Genomic DNA, 22,027 nt, shown 5'->3' with positions numbered 1-22,027 from the left:
ATACATATTACTCTGTAGAGTACTTACAGGCCACTTTGCCTGCAATAAACATTTCAATGTATTAGGACTAATATCACTAGTTTATTCAGGTTCTGCTGTAATGAAGAGGAGTCGATTGAACTCTTAACCACCAACTGTGAAGCATTAGGGCGCAGGAGACAAATAAGCCTCGGCTCGCACCATTTGAAGACTTACAAATGCGCCTCCTAAGGAGCTGGTTCGACTCCTCGCAATGCTAATTAATTAAAATTAGGCACTTAGGGGTTTACAATGAATCAATCTGTTCGCAGTGCATAAAGACTTTAGCCTAACACGTACAACCGTTACCATTACCATATTCCAGCTAAGGATCGAAAAATATGAGCACAAATGTATGAAGGAAGGCGAACTACGCTATTTTTTTGGTAAAAATCTGGGCTCAAGTTTTGAAAACGGTGAAGCGAAAAAGTTACTTTCCTAAACTAAAAGGGAGCCTAGAGTACGTATAAGTACTAAGAGATAAGCATTGAACTTAAACAAACGATTGAAAAACATATGGGTATTCTGATCAGTTCAGGTCATCTGACAGCGAATTCTACAGTACCGCTAGTAGAATTTTTGTTTTGCATTATTCCAGAAAATTAAAAAAAAAATTAGCTTTTCGTTAAATTTATGAGATTTTTATTTTATCGAATAAAGCAAATAAGTGATGGAACTCAAATTTATTTTGAACTCATCCTTTGCAAGGATGATAGATTACGATTTTTGGATGGTAGTCCAAGAATGATAGAATATATTGTTGCGCCTTCCGAATTCATTGTGTCGTCAGAACTCATGAATAAGCAAACCAAAGGAAAGGGAATTACTTGTTTCTGAAGACGAAGAGTAGGCGAAAGCAACAGAGTACTCAATTCGCCTTGTGGTTTCGCCATCCGCTATGGTGAAAAACAAGAGAGTGAGAGTAACACGTCATAAAAGTTCCCAGCTATGGTTTACTGATGGGTCCAAATTGGAAAATGGTAGAACAGGGGCAGGAATCAATGGGCCCAAATTCAAAAAATCGATTCCGATGGGATCCTACCCAACAATATTCCAGGTAGAAATACATGCCATTGAAATATGTGTGAGAGAATGCCTTAGAAGGAAAATGAGAGGTACTCACATCTACATACTTTCAGATAGCCAAGCGGCTCTAACAGCCCTTCTATCAACAACTATCACCTCCAAATTGGTAAATGATTGCTTAAACCTTCTAAACACGTTAGGAAACCTCAACATAGTAACACTATGCTGGATTCCGGGACATCAAGGACATGAGGGAAATGAAATGGCTGATGACCTTGCAAAACAAGGAGCAAATATGCAACTCACTGGTCCTGAGCCTTTCTGTGGACTGACAAAAGGCCACATTAATGAATTCCTTAGGAAATAGGAAGAAAGAAAACTTGCCGCACACTGGCTAAACTGTGCCGGTCAGCGTCAATCCAAACTATTCCTAAGTCCCAACAAAGGAATATCTGACAAACTTCTCTCACTAAACAGAGTAGATCTGCGTCTTTTAACAGGATACCTTACAGGTCCAGGTACCATTTAAATAATATTGGTCTATCCGAGACCAATGTCTACCGCTTTTGCGAAATGGACATAGAAAGCTCAGAACATGTGCTTTGTGAATGTCCTGCGTTGGGCAGACAGAGACTTCATCACCTTGGTGGTATCGTAGTATCTCCATGCAATCTTTGGAACAACAAACCCAAAACTGTGCTAAAATTTCTAAAAAGCCTAAAACTCTAGGGTTACAAAATAGGCCTTTCACAATAGATCAGCTCTGGTCGCAGTGCTTAATGGCCTTCTAATAATAATAATAATAACACGTCATAAAGTACTTGGCAACAGTATTCTGGCCACTCATTTCAAACGTTTTTACACACTCGTCCAATCAATCGTTGGAGGGATGAGTTAACTTCTTTCGTTTGCCATCAACACAATTTCAGTTTTTTCGTAGACCCCGGTTAAGTCCACCAATCAGCTGATTCTTTCAAATTCCCTTGGCCACTCCATTTAAAGTATTTTCATCATTGGAATTCTTTTCACCTTGATCCCGCCTTTCTCTCATGAAAAGCAACAACTACTGAAAACTGTGATTGACAGTAGAAAGTATTGATGAACAAAAGCATACAAAATGCAAGTAGAAAAACATTGAAAGTGCTGATGACGGAAAAAAAACAAATAAAAAATAATAGTAGTAAAAAAATTAACAGGACAGGCGACACACCCACGCTATTGCGACTGCATACATACACATAGAAACGTGTGATGGAGTGGTGAGAGCCTGGATTAGCGAATGCAGTGAAGCTGATAAATATGTATGTACATATGTATAAGTATATATGTATACTTGTGTCAGCATATAACCGCATATATTTTTAACTGGCTTGGTTTGCTGTAAAAATGTGCTTCAAATGATACATTTCAGCAGCAGCACCTCCAACATTCCACAAGTCTACGTGGAGGCAATCAATTGCCTTGAACGTATTGGAAGAATCGAATTGTATTTCTAATGCACTCGATGCAGAAATCATCGAATGCAATCAAATGAACGCGAAATACGACAGAAAATTATCTCTTCAGCCAGTCAGCCAGTCGGCTAGTCAGACACGGCGGCGTACACACCCACCTACGTGAAATTCAAAATAAGGCAAATGAAAATAATTGCCAAAAAAAAGGCAAAAAACGTGCGCGCGGATTGAGGATTAGTGATTTTTCCCATTTTCAGTTTGTAGGTATGCTTTTATGTGATGTGATATCTTCATTGAGCGCTCGCCTAATGCAGTCTTCGCATGACAAAATTGATTTTTATTGGCTTCGTATGCACATAAATAGGTTTTTTTCATATATATATATAAATATATATCTTTTTGAGATTTTTTAATTCGTATTCGACACATATTCGGTGGTAATAACGGCACTCTGCTGTGCCACATTTGCTTTCAATTACGAATACTCGTGTGTATGTATGTGTGTGTAAGTACGATGAATGCACTCTGCTTATGCTGATCTCGTATTCGTGTACTCGCATGGATTATTTGCTCTGGCCACTCCCAGTTACTTACGATTTTATGCGCTCGCCTAGGATTTCATGCCACACTATTTTGTGATTAAATTAAATTGTGGAAAAAAATTCGAAAACAATTTGAAAAATAAAAACACAAAAATCCAAGTATAAATCCAAGTTATAAATCGTAGACACAGACTTGAAAAATTTAAGAAAATTAAAATAAAATAAATTGAAATTTTTGAAATTAAAAAAAGGAAAACAAAACAAAAACAACTGCATGTGAGCCCATTTTACCTTGGCTTTGTCTTGCTGACTTTCTAGAGTGAATTGCAAGTACGAGTGATTGCACATAAAAACATACAAATATATTAATATAAAAACATACAAACCCATACATACAAACCCATGCATACACACACATACTCGAACATGCAGCACATGCTCCACATTTTACTCACTAGCAGATAATTGTAATATCAATTTCGTTACTGCAGTCCGTACGTGTTTTTTTGTGTACCAACCCACAATTGCCCGTAAGCATAGCCATAATAACAATCGCTTCAAATAGCCAAGTGTAACAGAGTGCAAACAGTGGCCCTAAACTACAATCGGGCACAACAGAAAATTTTGATTTTTATAATCAATTATGAGAAAAACTATTAAATTAATTAAAATTTTTTGGACAAAGAAACGAATATGGAACATTTTTTATGAGGCATTGCAGCATTGGGAAAACGTACAAAAATGCACAAGATAACAGTGAATTTTTCTACGGTCAAATTTGCCCTATCACCTAAATTTTCCCTAGCACCTAGTTGCCCTGTCTGAATCCTCTCAGTCAAATTTATACAATTCCCTCAATTTTCCTCTGCGTTGCTTGAAATTTTTACACAAATCTATGGAAGTGAGTGTTATTTACGGTTTTAGGCCAAAATATCGGCATGAATTTGCTTAGCCAACGATTAAAAAAGATTGCAACGTTTGCAATTCGCAGGTGTTCAGATTCCTAATGTACCCGAACCAGACACTGCCTAAAGCAACAATTTTGCACTGACTAAATTTGAAACTGATCAGGCTATAAAAATTAATAAAAATCTGGCGCATATGGCTCATCTAGGGTAAACAAGTCTGAGAGAACTCACTGACAACAAAGCTTGGCAAAACTCTTAGGAAATGAAGTGAAAACGCTCAGTTAAAATTCCCAACCTGCGTGAGAATATGGTTCCGGAAAAAACGGGGTTTCTTCACAACGAAATCGAACATATCTAGGCCCGACCATAAACCCTTATGTTCGGAGCAAAGAAGGATTTGGGATCTTAAACTAAATCGAATTATGGAAACATATTGAAGAATTTATTATTGTAGGACCTCATTTTCATTTCTGAGCCAGGACCCTTTGAATATTGAAATGTTTTAGTAAACTGGACATTGATGCTTATTGTCATAGCTATTGATATAGGGCTACATTATATTATAAATATTCCCATAACATGGAAACTCCATCTCAAAGTCTTTTCAACACTCCATTTGAATGAAAAGTTATTATTAGGTTGAGAAATAAGTTTGTAGCGTTTTTCCGAATTCCTTTATTTAAATAAAAAACATTAATTATATAAATAAATTAATCAATTATATATTCGCCGTTGCTGTTTACAACCTCTGCCCACCTCTCGACGAATTTGCTGATGCCGTTCCGCCAAAAATCGCCCAGTCTGGTGTCAAAGAAGTTGTTGAGCCAGTTTTTAAGGACCTCTTTGTTATCGAAGGTAACGCCTTTCATATGTTTTGACAGGGAGTGAAAAAAATGGTCTGTGCAAAGTCCGAAGAATACGGCAGTAGCTGAAGGATCTCCTATTCGAGCTCTTGGAATGTGGTTTTGACGACTTGTGCTACATGGTGCCTGGCGTTGGCGTGAAGAAGTATGGTTTCACCATGTCGATCAGGTCTTTTTAGTCGAATAGTCTCATTCACGAGGTGTAGCTGGGCAATGTAGAGCTCCTCGTTGACCGTGGCATTCTTTTCGAGCAATTCCCAGTGCACTATCCCCTCCCAGTCCCACCAAACACATAGCGTGATCTTCTTTGGATGAAAATCCGGCTTGACTCTCGACTTTAACGTATCTCCTGGAGCCACCCACTACTTTCTGTGCTTCATATTAATGCTTGGACACCATTTCTCATCTCCCGTGACGATTGGATACAAAAAAACATTGTTTAAGACTGCGTGTTGCTGGAGGCGGGCAAGATGCTGAGAAGCAATTTGAAGGTGACTTTCTTTGTTTTTTTTTCGTTGAGCTCGTGAGGCACCCAGGCTCCCAATTTTTCAGTAAATCCCATTGAATGAAGGTGATTGAGAATCGTTTTATGATCGAACTTAATCGTTCTCCTTCAAAAGTGATTTGAGATATTTTTCATCGAATTCAGAAGACCTTCCGCTGTGGACGTGACATCGATGTCAATGTCTCCATTTTTTAAATTTTCAAACCATTTCCATGCTTTACTCGCCTATGACACTTTCTCCATACACGTTATAAATGTCCGGGTGGCTTCGGCAGTTGAGAATTAACATAGTTTTGTTTCTATCGAATGAATACTTACCTTTTGCGAAACACCAAACAAATCATTGTAAAATAAAAGAAAATATAAAAACGCTAAGAACTTATTCCCTAACTCAATAGTTTCCAAAGAAAAAGAGTTCAAAGCCAACTTTTTTTGAGAAGGAGGAAAATTGTTCAAACCAACTTATAACCAAATGCAGGTTAAGAATAAAAAAATTTCACGTCAAGTACTAATTTTACAATCTTTAATTATGTAAAAAAAAATAATTTTTCAAATAAATTTTAATACATTTTTTTTTTAGTTTTTTTAATTTTTTTAATTTTCTTCGTTTGTTTGTTTGGAAAATTTGTTTCAGAAAAAATTATTCAGCAAGAATTTTTTTAATTAGTGTGGACTTTGTTTGGACCCACTGTACCTATACAATATATGTTATGTACTTATGTATTAGTGTATGTATGTATGTTTTCTTGCAGCACGAGCATATGCAAGTACATATTAATCAATTGTTATGCCTCAAATGACGCCACACTTTATGGGAGTACCTAACATACACTGCACGTATAATTAAATCGTCATCATTATATTGCAAAGCGGGAAGAAAAATTAGTTAAAAAGAAGTATTGAAAAAACATATTTAACACTAGAAAGACCAAAGCCGTCAATTTGACGGCATCACGATTTCATTCTTAAATATTTTACAAAATATGTTTTTGTTAATTTTCATATTTTATGACTTTTCCTAATTTGTTATTGATTGCTCAAATAGCTATAGAAAACTTTTAGTATATATGTGGTTTATGAAATTCCTTTAGAAATACCTAATAAGACCGCATACCGTCAATTTGACGGCAGCGATAATAGTAGAAAACAATGCTTTCTACGAACTAAGTATCCGTTTAATTTCAAATTTGAATTCTGTGTAATTTGTTATTGCCTTGCTTGTTTACATTAAACTTAGTCGTTGTTATGCAGACTGACAGAAATTGTTGTTGCATTCAATGCAAACCGACAAAATTGAGAGCGAGAAAGAGAGCAAAACAGGTGTTCAATTGGAATCGGAGAAATAGGAAGAAGAGAGTAAAAAACTAAAAAATGAGAAAAACGCATTCAGTAGTCGTTGGTGTATTTTAGTGGGCAGTCGTGATTTCGTATTTGAACTCTGTGTAAGTTCTTATTGCTTGGCTTCTTTTCCATACACTGTAAACGTTGGTATATTTTAGTGGGTTATAAAAATGCATCGCTGTCTCACTACTTCCCAAATACAACAAGAACTGTCGCGATTGTGTGATACACAAGAAGATGTATCAGGTGATGAGAGTTTTGACGATTTATCAATGAATCTCTCTGAAAACCTTCATGCAGAATTTCAGCCGGAGCAGGTCACTTCTTCACCAGACGACTCCGAAGCAGATTTCCCTGATACAGGTAACACTTTTACTGTAAATTTGCGCAGAGGTCGAGGGGTTTCTCGTAGATCAATTAGGGGCGGACGAACAGGGCGCGGTGGACTACAGATAGCAAGTGACGGCACAGAATGGACTTGTATTTCGCCGAACGCTTCTGAAGTAGGACGTTGCAGTCAGCAAAATATACTTAGAGAAATCTCAGGACCTACTCCATACGCCAAGCGATATATTGAAAATGACAAACCAATTTCTGCGTGGAGGCTTTTGATTGATGAGTACATTCTTCGACGTATAAAAGAATGTACTGAAAAGGAAGCACATGACAAGAGTCAAAATGAAACTTGGAACTTATCTCTAGACGAACTAGATGCCTTTATTGCTTTGATTTATGCTCGTGGAGCCTACAACATGAACCACATTGATTTGGACATCTTGTGGTCTGAAGATTGGGGGCCACCCATTTTCAATAAGACTATGAGTAAAAATAGATACAAGGAAATCAAGAAATACTTACGATTTGATATGAGAAGCACGCGTTCTGTTCGTTTAGCTAATGATAAATTTGCAATGATTTTTGACATATGGAAGAAATTTATAGATAATTGTCAAATGTGTTACATTCCTGGAGAAAATTTGACAGTCGATGAGCAGTTGTTTCCATCAAAAACTCGCTGTCCATTTTTACAATATATTGCAAACAAACCGGATAAATTTGGCATAAAGTTCTGGCTGCTGGTGGATGTTGAGAGTATGTATCTATGTGGTGGACTCCCTTATCTAGGAAAAGACGAAAACCGTCCGAACGATATTTCATTACCCGAACATGTGGTTTTGAAACTAGTACAACCCTATTTCAAAAAAGGGCGAAACGTTACCACTGATAACTTTTTCACGTCGATAAATCTGGCTAAAAAACTAATGGTCGAAAGGACTAGTATTGTTGGAACAATGCGGCGTGCAAGACGAGAAGTACCACCAATTTGTAAAAATATTCGTACCACACGATATGAATCGTTTATACTGAAATCAGAGACTAATACAACTCTTACTGTCTATCAAGGAAAACCAGGAAAAAATGTTATTATTTTGAGTACTTTGTACCCAAATGTGAGCATAGGAGTTGATCGAAAAAAGCTTCCCGAGACAGTAAAATTTTATAATAAAACGAAGTTTGGTGTTGACATCATTGACCAAATGGCACGAAAGTACACCGTAAGAGCTGGAACACGAAGATGGCCCGTTCATGTTTTTTACAATATACTTGATTTAGCAGCTATAAGCTCAATCTACTACAAACAATAAGAGGCGGCAATGTCAAGCCAATCATAATTGTAAGAAAAATAGAACGTGTGAAAACTGCACAATATGTAAAAAAGCTGTTTGTGGCAAATGTATAGATTTAAAAAAAATATTATTTGTTACAAATGTTACTCGACTTAAGTGCTATCCTTAATTTGTAACTACTAATATAATAAAAATAAAATTTTAAATATTTTTGTTTAATTTCAAAGCGAAATATACAATAATTTCATGTGCATTCTGATTGAATCTCTAATACCGTCAAATTGACGGCTGCGGTCTTTGAAGGTATAGTTAGATACGCGACCCTTCTAGTGTTAAGTAGGTATGTATGTATGTATTTAGCAACGTGGGTTCTATGGAGTTTTATTTTGTATATCAGAGGACGGAAAATAAATAATAAATCGATAATAAAGAAATAATATACATTTTTTTCTAAATAAATAAATATTATTTTATTGTTGGAAATATGATTTTTGATGTGAAAACTTCTTTAGAATCGTTGGGAGTGATTTGAGAAAAAGTGAAACGAAAAAGCGACCCTCTTGGCTACGAAGCGTTATATTATATGTTGATATAAACGTAGCGACGAACTAAATAACTTTTATTTTTTCTTGTGATTCGAACCAAGGATTTTGGATCGGAAGCTCAAATTGCTAGTCGCTCGGCTACCGCGCCATGCTGTCGGCGCTGACCTAAAAGTTATTTAGTTACGAAGCGTTATATTATATGTTGATATAAACGTAGCGACGAACTAAATAACTTTTAGGCCAGCGCCGACAGCATGGCGCGATAGCCGAGCGGCTAGCAATGTGAGCTTCCGATCCAAAATTCTTGGTTGGAATCACAAGAAAAAAAATTTTTTTTTTTTTTTTTGAAATTTGCATTGTAGGACATTTCTGATTATTTATTGAAAACAGGTTTTTGGCTTCTCTATTTTTGGTTTAGATACTGAAAGTCAGTTTAAGTGAATCGGTATAAATATTTACATATATACATACATTATATACAGTAATTTTTGTGAGCGTGTAATTCTCAAAAGGTTTATTAGAAAATGTATTGACAAGGTAGTTTGTTGGTTGTGTATGATTATCGCTTCTCGGCCTTATGGCTAAGATCAAAGTGTGGTATCTGTTCTTATCAGCTTAACATCTGATAGATCCTCCATCCGAGGACAACAAATGTTAAACTGATTTTTGGCCCGGTATTGCAGTACCGCCGGGATTTCGGCCCAAATTATTGAATAAATACAAGAAGAAATATACTAATATATTACATTTAGCTTTGGTGGGAAGAGACATAAATTTTTATATGAATACAAGTAGACGAAAATGGAATTTTTTTTTTTTTTGAAATTTGCATTGTAGGACATTTCTGATTATTTATTGAAAACAGTTTTTTTTATTAAAATTTATTATAGAAGAAAATTGAATTTTTTCCAAGGTGAATTCATACACTAAGCTAAGTAAAACGTTTCGTAATTCAATTTTATGTTGACATCCAAATGTACACGGCGGAAGAAAAAAAAATACCAGTCTAACGGTTAGACGCGATAGAAGTGAAACCTTCCGTAAAACAAACTGAGAGAGATTGAGACGAAAGCAGCATTAGGAGCGGGATAATTATAGGTTCATTATAATATTGCTATAAAGTTCATATTTTATTTTCTTCATTTTATTATTATTCATCCTCAATGTTTTCAATTTCAACAAATGATATGAGTGGCTTATGATAGCTAAAATATGATACAAATGCTTTGGTTTCGATGTTGTCAACATATCTTTGAAATACCGCGTCAATTGTTGTTTTTGATCTCATTCGCTCTCAGTTTGTTTTACGGAAGGTTTCACTTCTATCGCGTCTAACCGTTAGACTGGTATTTTTTTTTTTTTTAGTTGAGTATCCCATATGTATTAAAATATCTATCAGTTTATTATCAGCGATCATCAGAGTGCCTCAATATTCGATCAAAAACTTTGTCACAAAACAGCCCTTTGAGAAAAAATTTTCAAAAATTCATTAAATATTCAAAGTTAGCAAATACAAATATTTCTGGATGGCATTGAAGGGGTAAACCGCTTTAGAGGCCGAAAAGTAAACCAATATTTGAAAAAAAAAACTATGTAACATCCCAAGTGTACTCAGTTAAACATGAGTAGGGAAAATTAAAGGAAAAGTGATCTTGCAAAAACATGAAATTTGAGAAGGAGTTCATAATTGAGCTGGACGCTAAAGTAAACTGAAGTACAGTTTGAAAGGAAACTCCGAGAACGTACGGATGCCTCGAAGACACCAGAACGCATAAACGCTGGAATATATGGCACCAAAATAAAGTGGTCTGTGCCCTTGGGTAGTTTTCTCAGCATATTCCAAGTCAAAGTTTATGGTGGCTGCCTTTGTGCAGAGTTTAACTTAGTCAGAAACCTCCGAAATAAGTGAATTCCCATTCTCTGGCGACAGGGGTTAAGACCACATTGGTCCTCGGGTGCATAGAGAAATTAAAATAGCTACTAATGTACAATTGCACCCAGCTTATATGGGTCCCAGGACACAGTATAACAGAGTACGAAGTATCGGATGCACTGGCTAGAGAGGCTGTTTTTAATAAAACCCGAGCGATCCTCCTTACTGGGAGGGGTATAACTGAGAACGAAGTAAGAGTATGCATTGGCTAGAGCGACTGTGACCTCGTTATAAATAGAACTCGAGCTCTTAATTGCTATGGGACAAGGAGAAGCTTTTAAGTGTAGAGCTAATAGTAAAAGACGGGAAAACTTCTTTTGTGGTTTGCCGCCTTGAATCAAATATTTTTTAAATGCAATAAAAATCTCTTGCTATTTTGTCGACAGTAACCAGTAGCTGAAAATATACTTATATAAAAATATATGTAACCAATTTAAGTAGCTAGAAGTTTTTAATATAATTGAGAATAATTATGGAATATTTTTATTTGCAGGTAAATAAACACTTACTATGTGCCTGTTTTGAAATTCGCCATATACACATACCATATGAAATGTTTAATGGCAACACTGTCACTCCAGTAAACAGTAAATATCAAACACAATAACAGCAAGAAAGAATCCCTGACAGTTGCGCTGGTAAGTAATTACAAAATGATTCACTGACGGGCTCAAATTTTATATTTGCGATTTTGATTCCCTAACGAGCTCAAATTTCACATTTCCGACTTTGTTGGCCAATCGAATGTGTACAAGAAACGAATACTGACGTTCGAGTATTAATTAAGGAATAGTGCCTGCGCCTGACAAAGGTGGTGCCACAGTTCATATATTCATCACAACCGCCTGCTTTTTCGAAAAATGTGCCAGAGATTATTTAATTGCGGATCATACAGATTTTCTTTCATATATGTAATGATGCCTCAGAGCACTTTATCTTAGTTTAGTTTGATAGAAAATTGTTGCTAGACATGAGAATTTTCAATAGTCCAAAATCACCCAAAAGCTTAAAGCAACTCAAATGTATGTGGTATAGATTGGTAAAGGTCTGGAAATGGGGCTAAAGGTAGCATCGAATACATATTGATATGTTCAAAAGATTTAGCGTGAAGCTACTCTTAGACTACCCGTTACCCCTATTTTCATAGTATAATTAGTTTTCAATTAGTTAGAGTTAAACTGAAAGTTAAAGTTAAAGTTAAAGTTAAAGTTAAAGTTAAAGTTAAAGTTAAAGTTAAAGTTAAAGTTAAAGTTAAAGTTAAAGTTAAAGTTAAAGTTAAAGTTAAAGTTAAAGTTAAAGTTAAAGTTAAAGTTAAAGTTAAAGTTAAAGTTAAAGTTAAAGTTAAAGTTAAAGTTAAAGTTAAAGTTAAAGTTAAAGTTAAAGTTAAAGTTAAAGTTAAAGTTAAAGTTAAAGTTAAAGTTAAAGTTAAAGTTAAAGTTAAAGTTAAAGTTAAAGTTAAAGTTAAAGTTAAAGTTAAAGTTAAAGTTACAGTTAAAGTTAAAGTTAAAGTTAAAGTTAAAGTTAAAGTTAAAGTTAAAGTTAAAGTTAAAGTTAAAGTTAAAGTTAAAGTTAAAGTTAAAGTTAAAGTTAAAGTTAAAGTTAAAGTTAAAGTTAAAGTTAAAGTTAAAGTTAAAGTTAAAGTTAAAGTTAAAGTTAAAGTTAAAGTTAAAGTTAAAGTTAAAGTTAAAGTTAAAGTTAAAGTTAAAGTTAAAGTTAAAGTTAAAGTTAAAGTTAAAGTTAAAGTTAAAGTTAAAGTTAAAGTTAAAGTTAAAGTTAAAGTTAAAGTTAAAGTTAAAGTTAAAGTTAAAGTTAAAGTTAAAGTTAAAGTTAAAGTTAAAGTTAAAGTTAAAGTTAAAGTTAAAGTTAAAGTTAAAGTTAAAGTTAAAGTTAAAGTTAAAGTTAAAGTTAAAGTTAAAGTTAAAGTTAAAGTTAAAGTTAAAGTTAAAGTTAAAGTTAAAGTTAAAGTTAAAGTTAAAGTTAAAGTTAAAGTTAAAGTTAAAGTTAAAGTTAAAGTTAAAGTTAAAGTTAAAGTTAAAGTTAAAGTTAAAGTTAAAGTTAAAGTTAAAGTTAAAGTTAAAGTTAAAGTTAAAGTTAAAGTTAAAGTTAAAGTTAAAGTTAAAGTTAAAGTTAAAGTTAAAGTTAGAGTTAAAGTTAAAGTTAAAGTTAAAGTTAAAGTTAATGTTAAAGTTAAAGTTAAAGTTAGAATTAGATTTAGGGTTAGAACTCAAGTTTGAGTTAGAGTTTAAGTTTGAGTTAAAGAGAGTTAAAGCTAAAGTTAATTGAAATAAGACCAGGTAGTAATGGTAGAGTTGGGGTTTGAGTAGGAAGTAAAATAAGAGTTCCAGTTAAAGCTAAAGTGAAAGCTAGAGTTATATTTGGACTATGAATTAGAGTTGGAATTAGAGTTAGAGTTAGAGATAAAGTTAAATTTAGAGTTAGGATTATAATCAGAACTGGACTAAGAATTAGAGTTCGGGTTAGGGTTAAAATTTGGGATAGATTTAAAATTAGAATCAAACTTAGAGTTTAAATTAGATTAGATTAGGCTTAGGGTTAGAATTAGAATTAGAGTTGGTGTTGGAGTTAGTGTTAGAGTTAGATTAGAATTATAATTATGGTTGAAGTTGAAGCTAGAGATAGAGTTAGAGTTACAGTACGATTACAATTAAAGTTGAAGTTGGAATTAAAGTTCGTTTAGAGGGCTAGTATTGGATCTTGAAAATTTTAGTATTTTAGGTGTTTGAGAGTAGAGGTAAATAACCTATGATTTGTGCCTATTATTTTCAAAATCATAGGCTGGTAGGCACCGAAACAGTGTTCAGGTTACAAAAATCCTCTGTTACCAGTATCATCCCAAAAAATTAAATTCATTTAAACCAGTGTAACTTTTTCAACCTCAAATAACCCAAACTGGGAAGTGTTCCATTAATTATGCATACTAGAAAGCATTAGTAGACACAAAATTCAATACAGGTTTATAAACAACGATTAGAAAAATTCTGTTTTCAAATGTAAAGTGTTAATTTAAGATTCAGTAAACGTCAAGAATATGTATGTCTAAGGTGTCCACAGTTGCCGACCACTGGTGTGTTTGTATAATATATTTGTGAACTCGAATCAAGCTTCATGACAACAGACACTAACATACATACACTCACACACATACATATAGTATATGCAGTGTACGTTTCCAATCACTTATCCAACCAAAAACCTAAAGTTCACATCTGTCAACTGTGTCACACTTCTACTTCAACCAGCTACTGGCAGTCAACATGCAAAAGCAAATAGTTCGAGTAGTATCATTTTTCCTACTAACTGAGCTTTGTTTATTAAGTAATCAACAATAATTGAAATCCACACCAGCATTAACGCTCGCTCAGCATTCATTTTTCCAGCACTAGCTGGCAAAGCAAATAATTCTTCTTCCTATAAATGCTGTCTGCTGTCTGTTGCTTTGCGTCTCGCTTCCTTGTACTGCTGCATACCCCCTTCCATTTATGAAAGCTAAGTACTTTTTCAATTCAAGTGAAATTCTGGTGGTGAGAAAATCACGAACACTTAAAGAGAAAGTACATATAGCTAACACACTTACTCATATATATTTTAAATAGACAATAACAACTTTGGCGATCGTTTGTTGACAGTTTCAATGGAAATTTACATAAGTGCTGACATACACATACACATATAAGTATGTAAATATCTGAGTATGTGGTCAATATAGCTGAATGGTGTCGTTTAAGAGCTGAAGCGGAAGCGCTGGGTGTTGTATCAATAATTCAATAACTGTTTCTTAACGCTGTGCAATGATGTGCGCACATGCAATGGCACTGCGTGTTTCTCGGAATCTCTTGGGAAATTATTAAATTGCATTTCCCATAAAGTGATTACTGCTGCCAAAGTTGCAGTAAGCCGGCTCTCAACTCAACGAAAGCTCACAAAAACAAAGTGCACATTGATGAAAGCTTCTACTTTTTTTTTATTTTTGTTAATCCAGTGCGCAGAGTGACAATCCTGTGCGGAAGTACTTACATGGATGATAAGATGAAAACTTAATTGTAGTGCGATGTATTGTAGGGATTGCAGTATAGAAGCAAAGATGCTGTAGACTTATCTAGTTATATATTATAATATGTACATACAGTATGTCAATTAATTGTTTGCAAAATGAAAAAAATTCTATAAGCTCATATTTAGGCTTACGCCTTATCATCTAAAATGTCTTTTCTTAGACAATTTTTTTACAATATTAATAAAAGCAATATTCGTTACCCGTTTTACGTACAACATATACAAAAACCAAAATATAACAGTAAAATAAACAAGCAGCATTACAATTCGGCAAATATTGCGTTGTCAATTAATTCTTTGCAAAATGCAAACACAACTTGAAATTAAGCTGAAGCTTGCTAACGGTACTTTTATTTTGAACGCAAATAAACGCGTGTCGTAGTCGTTCATTGTTAGCACACATTTAGTATGACTTATGCTTTTAAAAAGTGAACATTTTAATCAGTTAAGCAATGCCGGGCAAACGAATTAATGAAAATGTGATTCAGTTAGTTTATTTTAACTATTATAAGGGGAAGTCGGCTAAAGAGTTGGCGGAAATGTTTTCAATTAAGCTCAGAACTATTTATAATATTATTGAACGCGCAGAAAAAGAAAACAGGCTTGAATTAAAGCACTCAGGAGGCAGACCACCAAAGCTTTCTAGACGAGATCACTCAAAAATTTTAAAAAAGATCGGCGAATCCCCTCAAACGAGTCTGAGGCAGTTGGCATCTGATATAAAAAATGACTGTGGAAAAACTGTAAGTCATGAGACTGTCCGGAAAGTTTTAAGACTGCACAAATATTCTTCGCAAATAGCCAGGAAAAAACCATTACTGTCCGCAGTTAATATAGAAAAGCGGCTTAGTTTTTCTGTTGCCCATATAGACAAGCCATTGGAATATTGGGATGACGTAATTTTTTGTGACGAGACAAAAATTATGCTGTATAGTCATGATGGACCCAGTAAAGTTTGGAGAAAGCCAAGCACAGCTCTGCAACAAAAAAATATAATACCCACAGTAAAATTTGGCAAACTTTCAGTGATGGTATGGGGTTGCATCTCGTCGAATGGTGTGGGTGAGCTGCGAATTTTTAATGATATAATGACAAAGGAGTACTACCTTGACATTCTCAAAAATGAGTTGACAAGAAGCGCGATGAAGTTTGCATTTGTTGACCCAGAAAACCCTAATAAACTGAAATACAAGTTATACCAGGATAACGACCCTAAACACAAGTCGTTGCTTTGCAGGACCTGGCTACTTTATAATTGCAGTAAAGTCATTGATACTCCAGCCCAGAGTCCCGACTTGAACCCGATAGAGAATTTGTGGGCGTACTTAAAGAAGAAAGTGAGCAAACACGGCCCATCTAATAAAACCGCTCTCATCAACTCAATTCAGGTTGAATGGCAGAAAATACCAGAGACTTACGACCTGAAGAACCTTATACATTCCATGCCCCGTCGTCTGCATTCTGTAATGGAAGCTAAAGGCCGTCACACTAAATATTAAAATCACACACCTTTATTTTCCTTACAAAAGTCACATAATATTTGAAAATGTAAACAATTAATTGACAGCACAGAATGAACTTTTTTACAGATTTTTATGTTTTTTTTTACTTATTGTCCTGAAGTTTTGAGTTTTGTTGCCATAAATATGTTAAAAATAAAAGTGACAAAAATAATGTGTATTTAAAATTTCGAAAATGTTATTTAAGTTGGTAAAATAAAGTTATTAAAATATATTTAAGAAGCTTTTATCATGTTGCAAACAATTAATTGACATACTGTATATATGTAAATATATTTATAATAATTAATAACTATAAAAAAAGGAACTCTAATTATGAATTTAGTGCTCCCCGGCATTGCTCTAGTGAAGTTTAAAATAATTCCGGAGCCCCAATCCAACACTGATAATATCTGGAGCATCCTTTTTATTACCCACCTCTTCGAAATATGTTACATATTTTCTGTGCGGTGCGGTCAGCGTTATTAAAAGGTCCGGTCATTATCGAAAACACTATTTTTGAAAAACAATTTCTTCTTTTCACCAAAAAATAAATCAAATAAAAAAATTGTATACATTAAGCTTCTATAAATCGACTAAAAAGTAGAAAAGAAGTTTCTCCTGGACTTACAGCACTTCTCTTGATATGTTTTGATTTTAAATTTTTTTTTTTTTTTAATAATTTATAAAAATCTCGTACAGATTGGAGACGATTGCTTATCCTGTCTGAATATAAATGTTTGCCATTCTCAGCTGTTGAAACATAGTTATCGATATCGATAGTTCATGCAGCTAAAATAAACACCCTTTATAATTTGAATTTAAAACAAAAGAACTTATACAGCAAGTCCGGTGGTAGATTTAGGACTTAAAAAAATACTAATTTTATCATTTTTATTTATTTTTATTCTTTGTATTCTTTTACTAATATATTTTTTATTCTTTTTTTTCCTCTAACTGATGACCCGACTTAGGGATACACTCTTGAAATGTGGCCTCCGTACTCCGTGCCTCTCGCTGCAAAAGTGATGTCGGTAATGGAGTTATTATTTCCTAGAAATTCCTTTTGAGCTATCCCCATAAAAAAAAACTCCATAATTTGTTTAGGAAAGAAATCACGCATTATCACTATAGTCCTTCTGGTCGTGTGCGGCGTAACGCCATCTTGCTAAAGCCATGTCTGTGTATTGAAAAAAGGATATTCCCTCATTCATTAACAGAAAATAATCGTGCAGCATACACCGATAAAAGACACCGTCCACAGGAATTCAGGAATTGCTTTTCCGCGACGATATTAAAAAAAATACGATCCAATTATTCCACTGGTTGACAATGCACACCAAACCGTCACTTGAGAACTGTGAAGTGGCTGTTAATATAATACTTTAATAGTGGGATCCGTCCTTTACTTAACCAATAATAGCAATTTTTGCTTTTTTACACTTCCATTGAGCATTTACATCAATCCATACGAAATCACTTCAACATAATTGATTGACCTAGTGATTCATCCGGGATCCAACTAGCGCTTCCAGACCATTTTGTAGACACATCCTCGTTACTAATTTGTTTAACGGTTATTCACAGCAGGACTATATCTAGTCTGTGCCGTTTAAGAACCTTATTAGGTTGTTGACTTCTAAGTCAGACCGTTGTTCGAGACTCTCGAACAGCGGTTTGCCCAGGGTTAACATTCTATCCTTCCATAGGTACAACCATAGGCTTACAACTGCGACAGTGTGGGTGTGAGGGATGCCCATTGCGACTGCTTCTTCCCCGACAGACCCAAAGCCAGTTATGACTTCCGTGAATCCTCAGGTGTCCCTACGTTTTAATCATTATTGACGTTTGCTTGAAGTGTTAGGTGTGCTAAAACGTTCTGCTAATTTTGCATGTCGTCTGATTTCTCCATCTACAATCCGTGACTCGGAAGTATTTTGAGGTAATTGTATTCTTGATTGCACTTAATGATGTGAATACTGATTCTACACGAACGTTATTCATGGCAGATCCCTCTCTTGCGAATTCATCTGCTTTTTCGTTACCTTTAATGTGCCGATGTCCCGGAACCCAAATTTAGGTAACTTTATGACTTTCACTCAAGGTGGTAAGACAATTTCTGCTTTGGGTCAGTGCCTGATTGCAGCTTGGCTATCCGAAAGAAAAGGGATATTACTCTTAAAAGAGAAATCTGCAATTAGTAACCTACAAGCTTTTCCTAGCTTCCGTCGAGCGCCTACATTGCCTCACAGAAATTTTTACTCAAATTGTAATCGTTAGGCTTAAGCGCTTGCACGATTTGAATTTCGAAGGGATGAAGATAGTTGTTGGATAGTGGTTGGAAGTCCCAAGGCAGCCGATCTCTTGCGCACGGACTAGCGCGAATTGTCGTGCAAACTTGAAGCGACGAGTTCAATACTTTCATTTATTCTCGCTGTTCGCCTGGGCCCCAGCCGTGGGCTGTTTGTCACCGGACTTGTTGCCTGGAACCTTTGCACCCATCAACCAATCAAATCTTCACTTGAGGCCTTACGTAAAGGTCGAATATGGTAACGTGAACAAAATCTGCCACGAGTAGTCGCAAACAACAACCATCCACTGCGACATCGTAACTAAATAATCGACATGAATAATTAAGCTAACGCAATGCTGTCCCCGCCCATACGCTCAGTGGTTAGATAGAAACTTTAAATTTACAGTAAAATCTAATTCTGCAACCAACATCCAAAATCGCCTATAACTTACATTCATTTATATTGACTCTTTTTCGTTTTATTTGTGCATCCAGCAATTGGACGTTTCGGTTTTTTCAAGGCAAATCCATACAAATGGAGAGAAGTAGTGGCAAATTCCAATATGCGTACTTTTTTCACCTATTTTGTATATTCAATTTGGTGGTTTGAATGTCCAAATTTCGATAAGAATGTAAACAGAGAAACGAAACAATGACAGAAAAGCAGATAATTTTGTTATTGAAACCACCAAAGCGCAAGAAACAAAAGACGGTTAAGCTACTCTACTGCCGTGGTTTTATTTGGGTATCCAGCTTTTTGACGTTTAGCTGGAATTGTCCATGTACATTCCAGGAGCTTACTCACGATATATTAGTATATTTTCTCTTTTATTTTTGTTTCTTTTTTTGTTTTTAAGCTTTCAATTCCAGTAGGATATTTTGAGTTTTTGCTTTCCAAGTAATTCGTTTCATCTCTTCCTGCTCTTCTGCAGCTCGGATGCAAGGGAATACAGGTAGTATTAAAAATCTTAGTATTAAAGCTCTTACTGAAACCTCGAATAAGCAAGAAAGCGAGTTGATGAAAACGCGGTAAAAAGAGGCCAACGAATGGCAGTGTATTAAATACATACATATATTTTTTTCAATGGTTCAATCTAATTTTTTTATTTACGAGTTTATTTATCTTCAGTTTAATATTTAACTTCGCCACTTTTATTCCCCTTGAACTAAATACGCACAGAAGCTCGCTGCCAAAGCACTGTTTGCAATTCCCATTTACATACCTAAATGCTTCAACTACCGATTCACCAGCTTTCCTATTTTGTCCGCAGCAGATTTTGCATAGTTTCGAAGCAAATAGAAAGCGCAACAACAGCGACACACCGATATATATGTATACAAATAACTGCCGTCCATTACAGCCTACGTCATCCGACTTCTTCAGCTGTCTATGGCCAATCCAACGCTGCGCTCATCTCTAACTACATATATGTGTTTGTGTGTGTGCGTGTTTGTCATTGTTGACTTTTTCGCGATCACTGCGGAATGATAAGAATATTTCGTTGGTTTGTGATAAATTTCGTTTGGTCACGATGCCATTTCATTTCGCTATTGCTTTGTTGCTACTCCTATAGTAAATAAAATATAAGTATTTTTTTCTAATGTTTTCCAAGCATTCAATTTTTTATTTAGGTTCATCTTTTCTACCATACAAATTTTCGATGCCTACTCTGCCGTGTGATTTAGCGCATCTGCCGTGTGTCTTTCGCGTGGTATTATTCAATTTTTTTTTTTTGTATTTAAATGTTTGTGTATTTCGCTTATTTTTATTTGATTTAATCTGCATGAATTTTTCGCCTACTCTATTTGACTTATAGCTTTGCGGTTCAAAATGTTAAATACTGCAATAGGTCACCGAGACTATTTGAGTTGGTTGAGTGAAGAGAAATTGATTCAATCGCAACAGCCAATGCAGAAGAAAGTAGGCATATACGTCCATACATATGTATGTACATTCTCGTATGTAGCAGAAAAGTGAGTCAGAAAATACGGTAAATATGTACAGGTAAATAGAAATAGGAAGCTACGCAAGCAAGTGTTAATCTTTTTTTATATGGCACACAAAGCGCAAATTGCTTGCATTTCAGCTACATACATATGGTACATACGAGTATATTTGGAAATTGGTGTTGGAAATTGAATTTTCTAAATATTTGGAATTTCAAAGCAATAGTTCCAAAGTTGCTTTTAATTACTTTCGTTATAATTTTGTTGAATTAAATCATTTGTATGCGCTGGATTGGGCACGGCAATTTGAAAATGTATATGTGGCTGTTACGATATTTTTAAGTCAGTAATATTTGACACTTGCGTGAATCACATCCTATACTCGTATATATAATTGGCGCATATACCCTCTGTGGTGTGCGTCTGGATGTTCTTCCACAAATGGAGGGTTGTTCCACAAGCCGATTCCGAACGACAGATATTTTTTTACTTTTATGAGGAGCTTTTCTCATGATAGAAATACACTCGGAGGCTTGCCATTGGCTGGCGAGGGCCGACCGCTATTAGAAAACACTTCTTCAGTGAAATTTGAACATACGTTTTCTCTGAATTGCCAATGGTAGTCACGCACCAACCCATTCGGCTACGGCCGTCGCCTATCACGAACTTGCTGCCCAGCTTCCTATGTATGTAATCAGATGTGTTAGTACATTAAACGCTTCAGTAGGACTGGTGCTAAGCGCTTCTGTGGTTAGGATACACACTGATCTTTGTGTCTTGTTCTTGGTATAGTTGTATTTCTTTCTGTGGGTCTTCCTCTGCTATCACCAGCGGGAACCGCATCAAATACTTTCAGAGCCGGAGCGTTTGTATCCATTCAGATGACATGACCCAGGTAACGAAGCCGCTAGTTCCTCATTCGATGTGCTATGTCGCCGTAAGGCTCATACAGCTCATCGTTTCATCGCCTGCGACTCTCGCCGTGCAAAGGTCCAAACATCTTCCGCAGAATATTTCTCGCAAACACTCCTAGTGACGCCTCATCGTATGTTGTCATCGTCCAAGCTTCTGCGCTATACGCTAGGACGGGCATGTGAGAACCTTACTACGGAGACTTTACTACTCAATTGTCTACTTAATCCAAAGTAGCACTTGTTGGCAAAAGAAAATCTGCGTTGGATTTCAAAGCTGACATTGTTATCGGTGATTCCTAAATAAAAGAAGTCCTTTACAACCTTGAAAGCATAACTATCGAGAGTCACGTGTGTGCCGATACGCGAGTGCGCCGACTGTTTGTTTGATGAGAGGAGGTACTTCGTTTTGTCCTCGTTCACCACTAGACCAATTAGCTTTGTTTCTTTATCCAGTTTGAAAAAGGCAGAACAGCGCGCTTGTTAAGGTTGATGGTGTCAATATCATCGTCATATGCCAACAATTGTACGCTCTTATAA

The 22,027-nt window shown here is 35.3% G+C and overlaps 1 protein-coding gene and 1 pseudogene across 1 annotated transcript in view; both read left to right on the top strand.

Annotated features, from left to right (window-relative positions):
* LOC129236030 (cadherin-99C) overlaps positions 1–22,027 on the top strand; it is a 300,265-nt gene that overhangs the window by 116,979 nt on the left and 161,259 nt on the right. The gene's annotated exons all lie outside the window — the stretch shown is intronic.
* On the top strand, positions 9,392–9,578 carry LOC129236661 (U2 spliceosomal RNA; annotated as a pseudogene).

Source organism: Anastrepha obliqua, chromosome 1 (assembly GCF_027943255.1).
Source record: "Anastrepha obliqua isolate idAnaObli1 chromosome 1, idAnaObli1_1.0, whole genome shotgun sequence".
In the NCBI taxonomy this organism is placed as follows: domain Eukaryota; kingdom Metazoa; phylum Arthropoda; class Insecta; order Diptera; family Tephritidae; genus Anastrepha; species Anastrepha obliqua.
The sequence above is the reverse complement of the archived record's forward strand: the minus strand, read 5'-3'. Positions and strand labels throughout refer to the sequence as shown.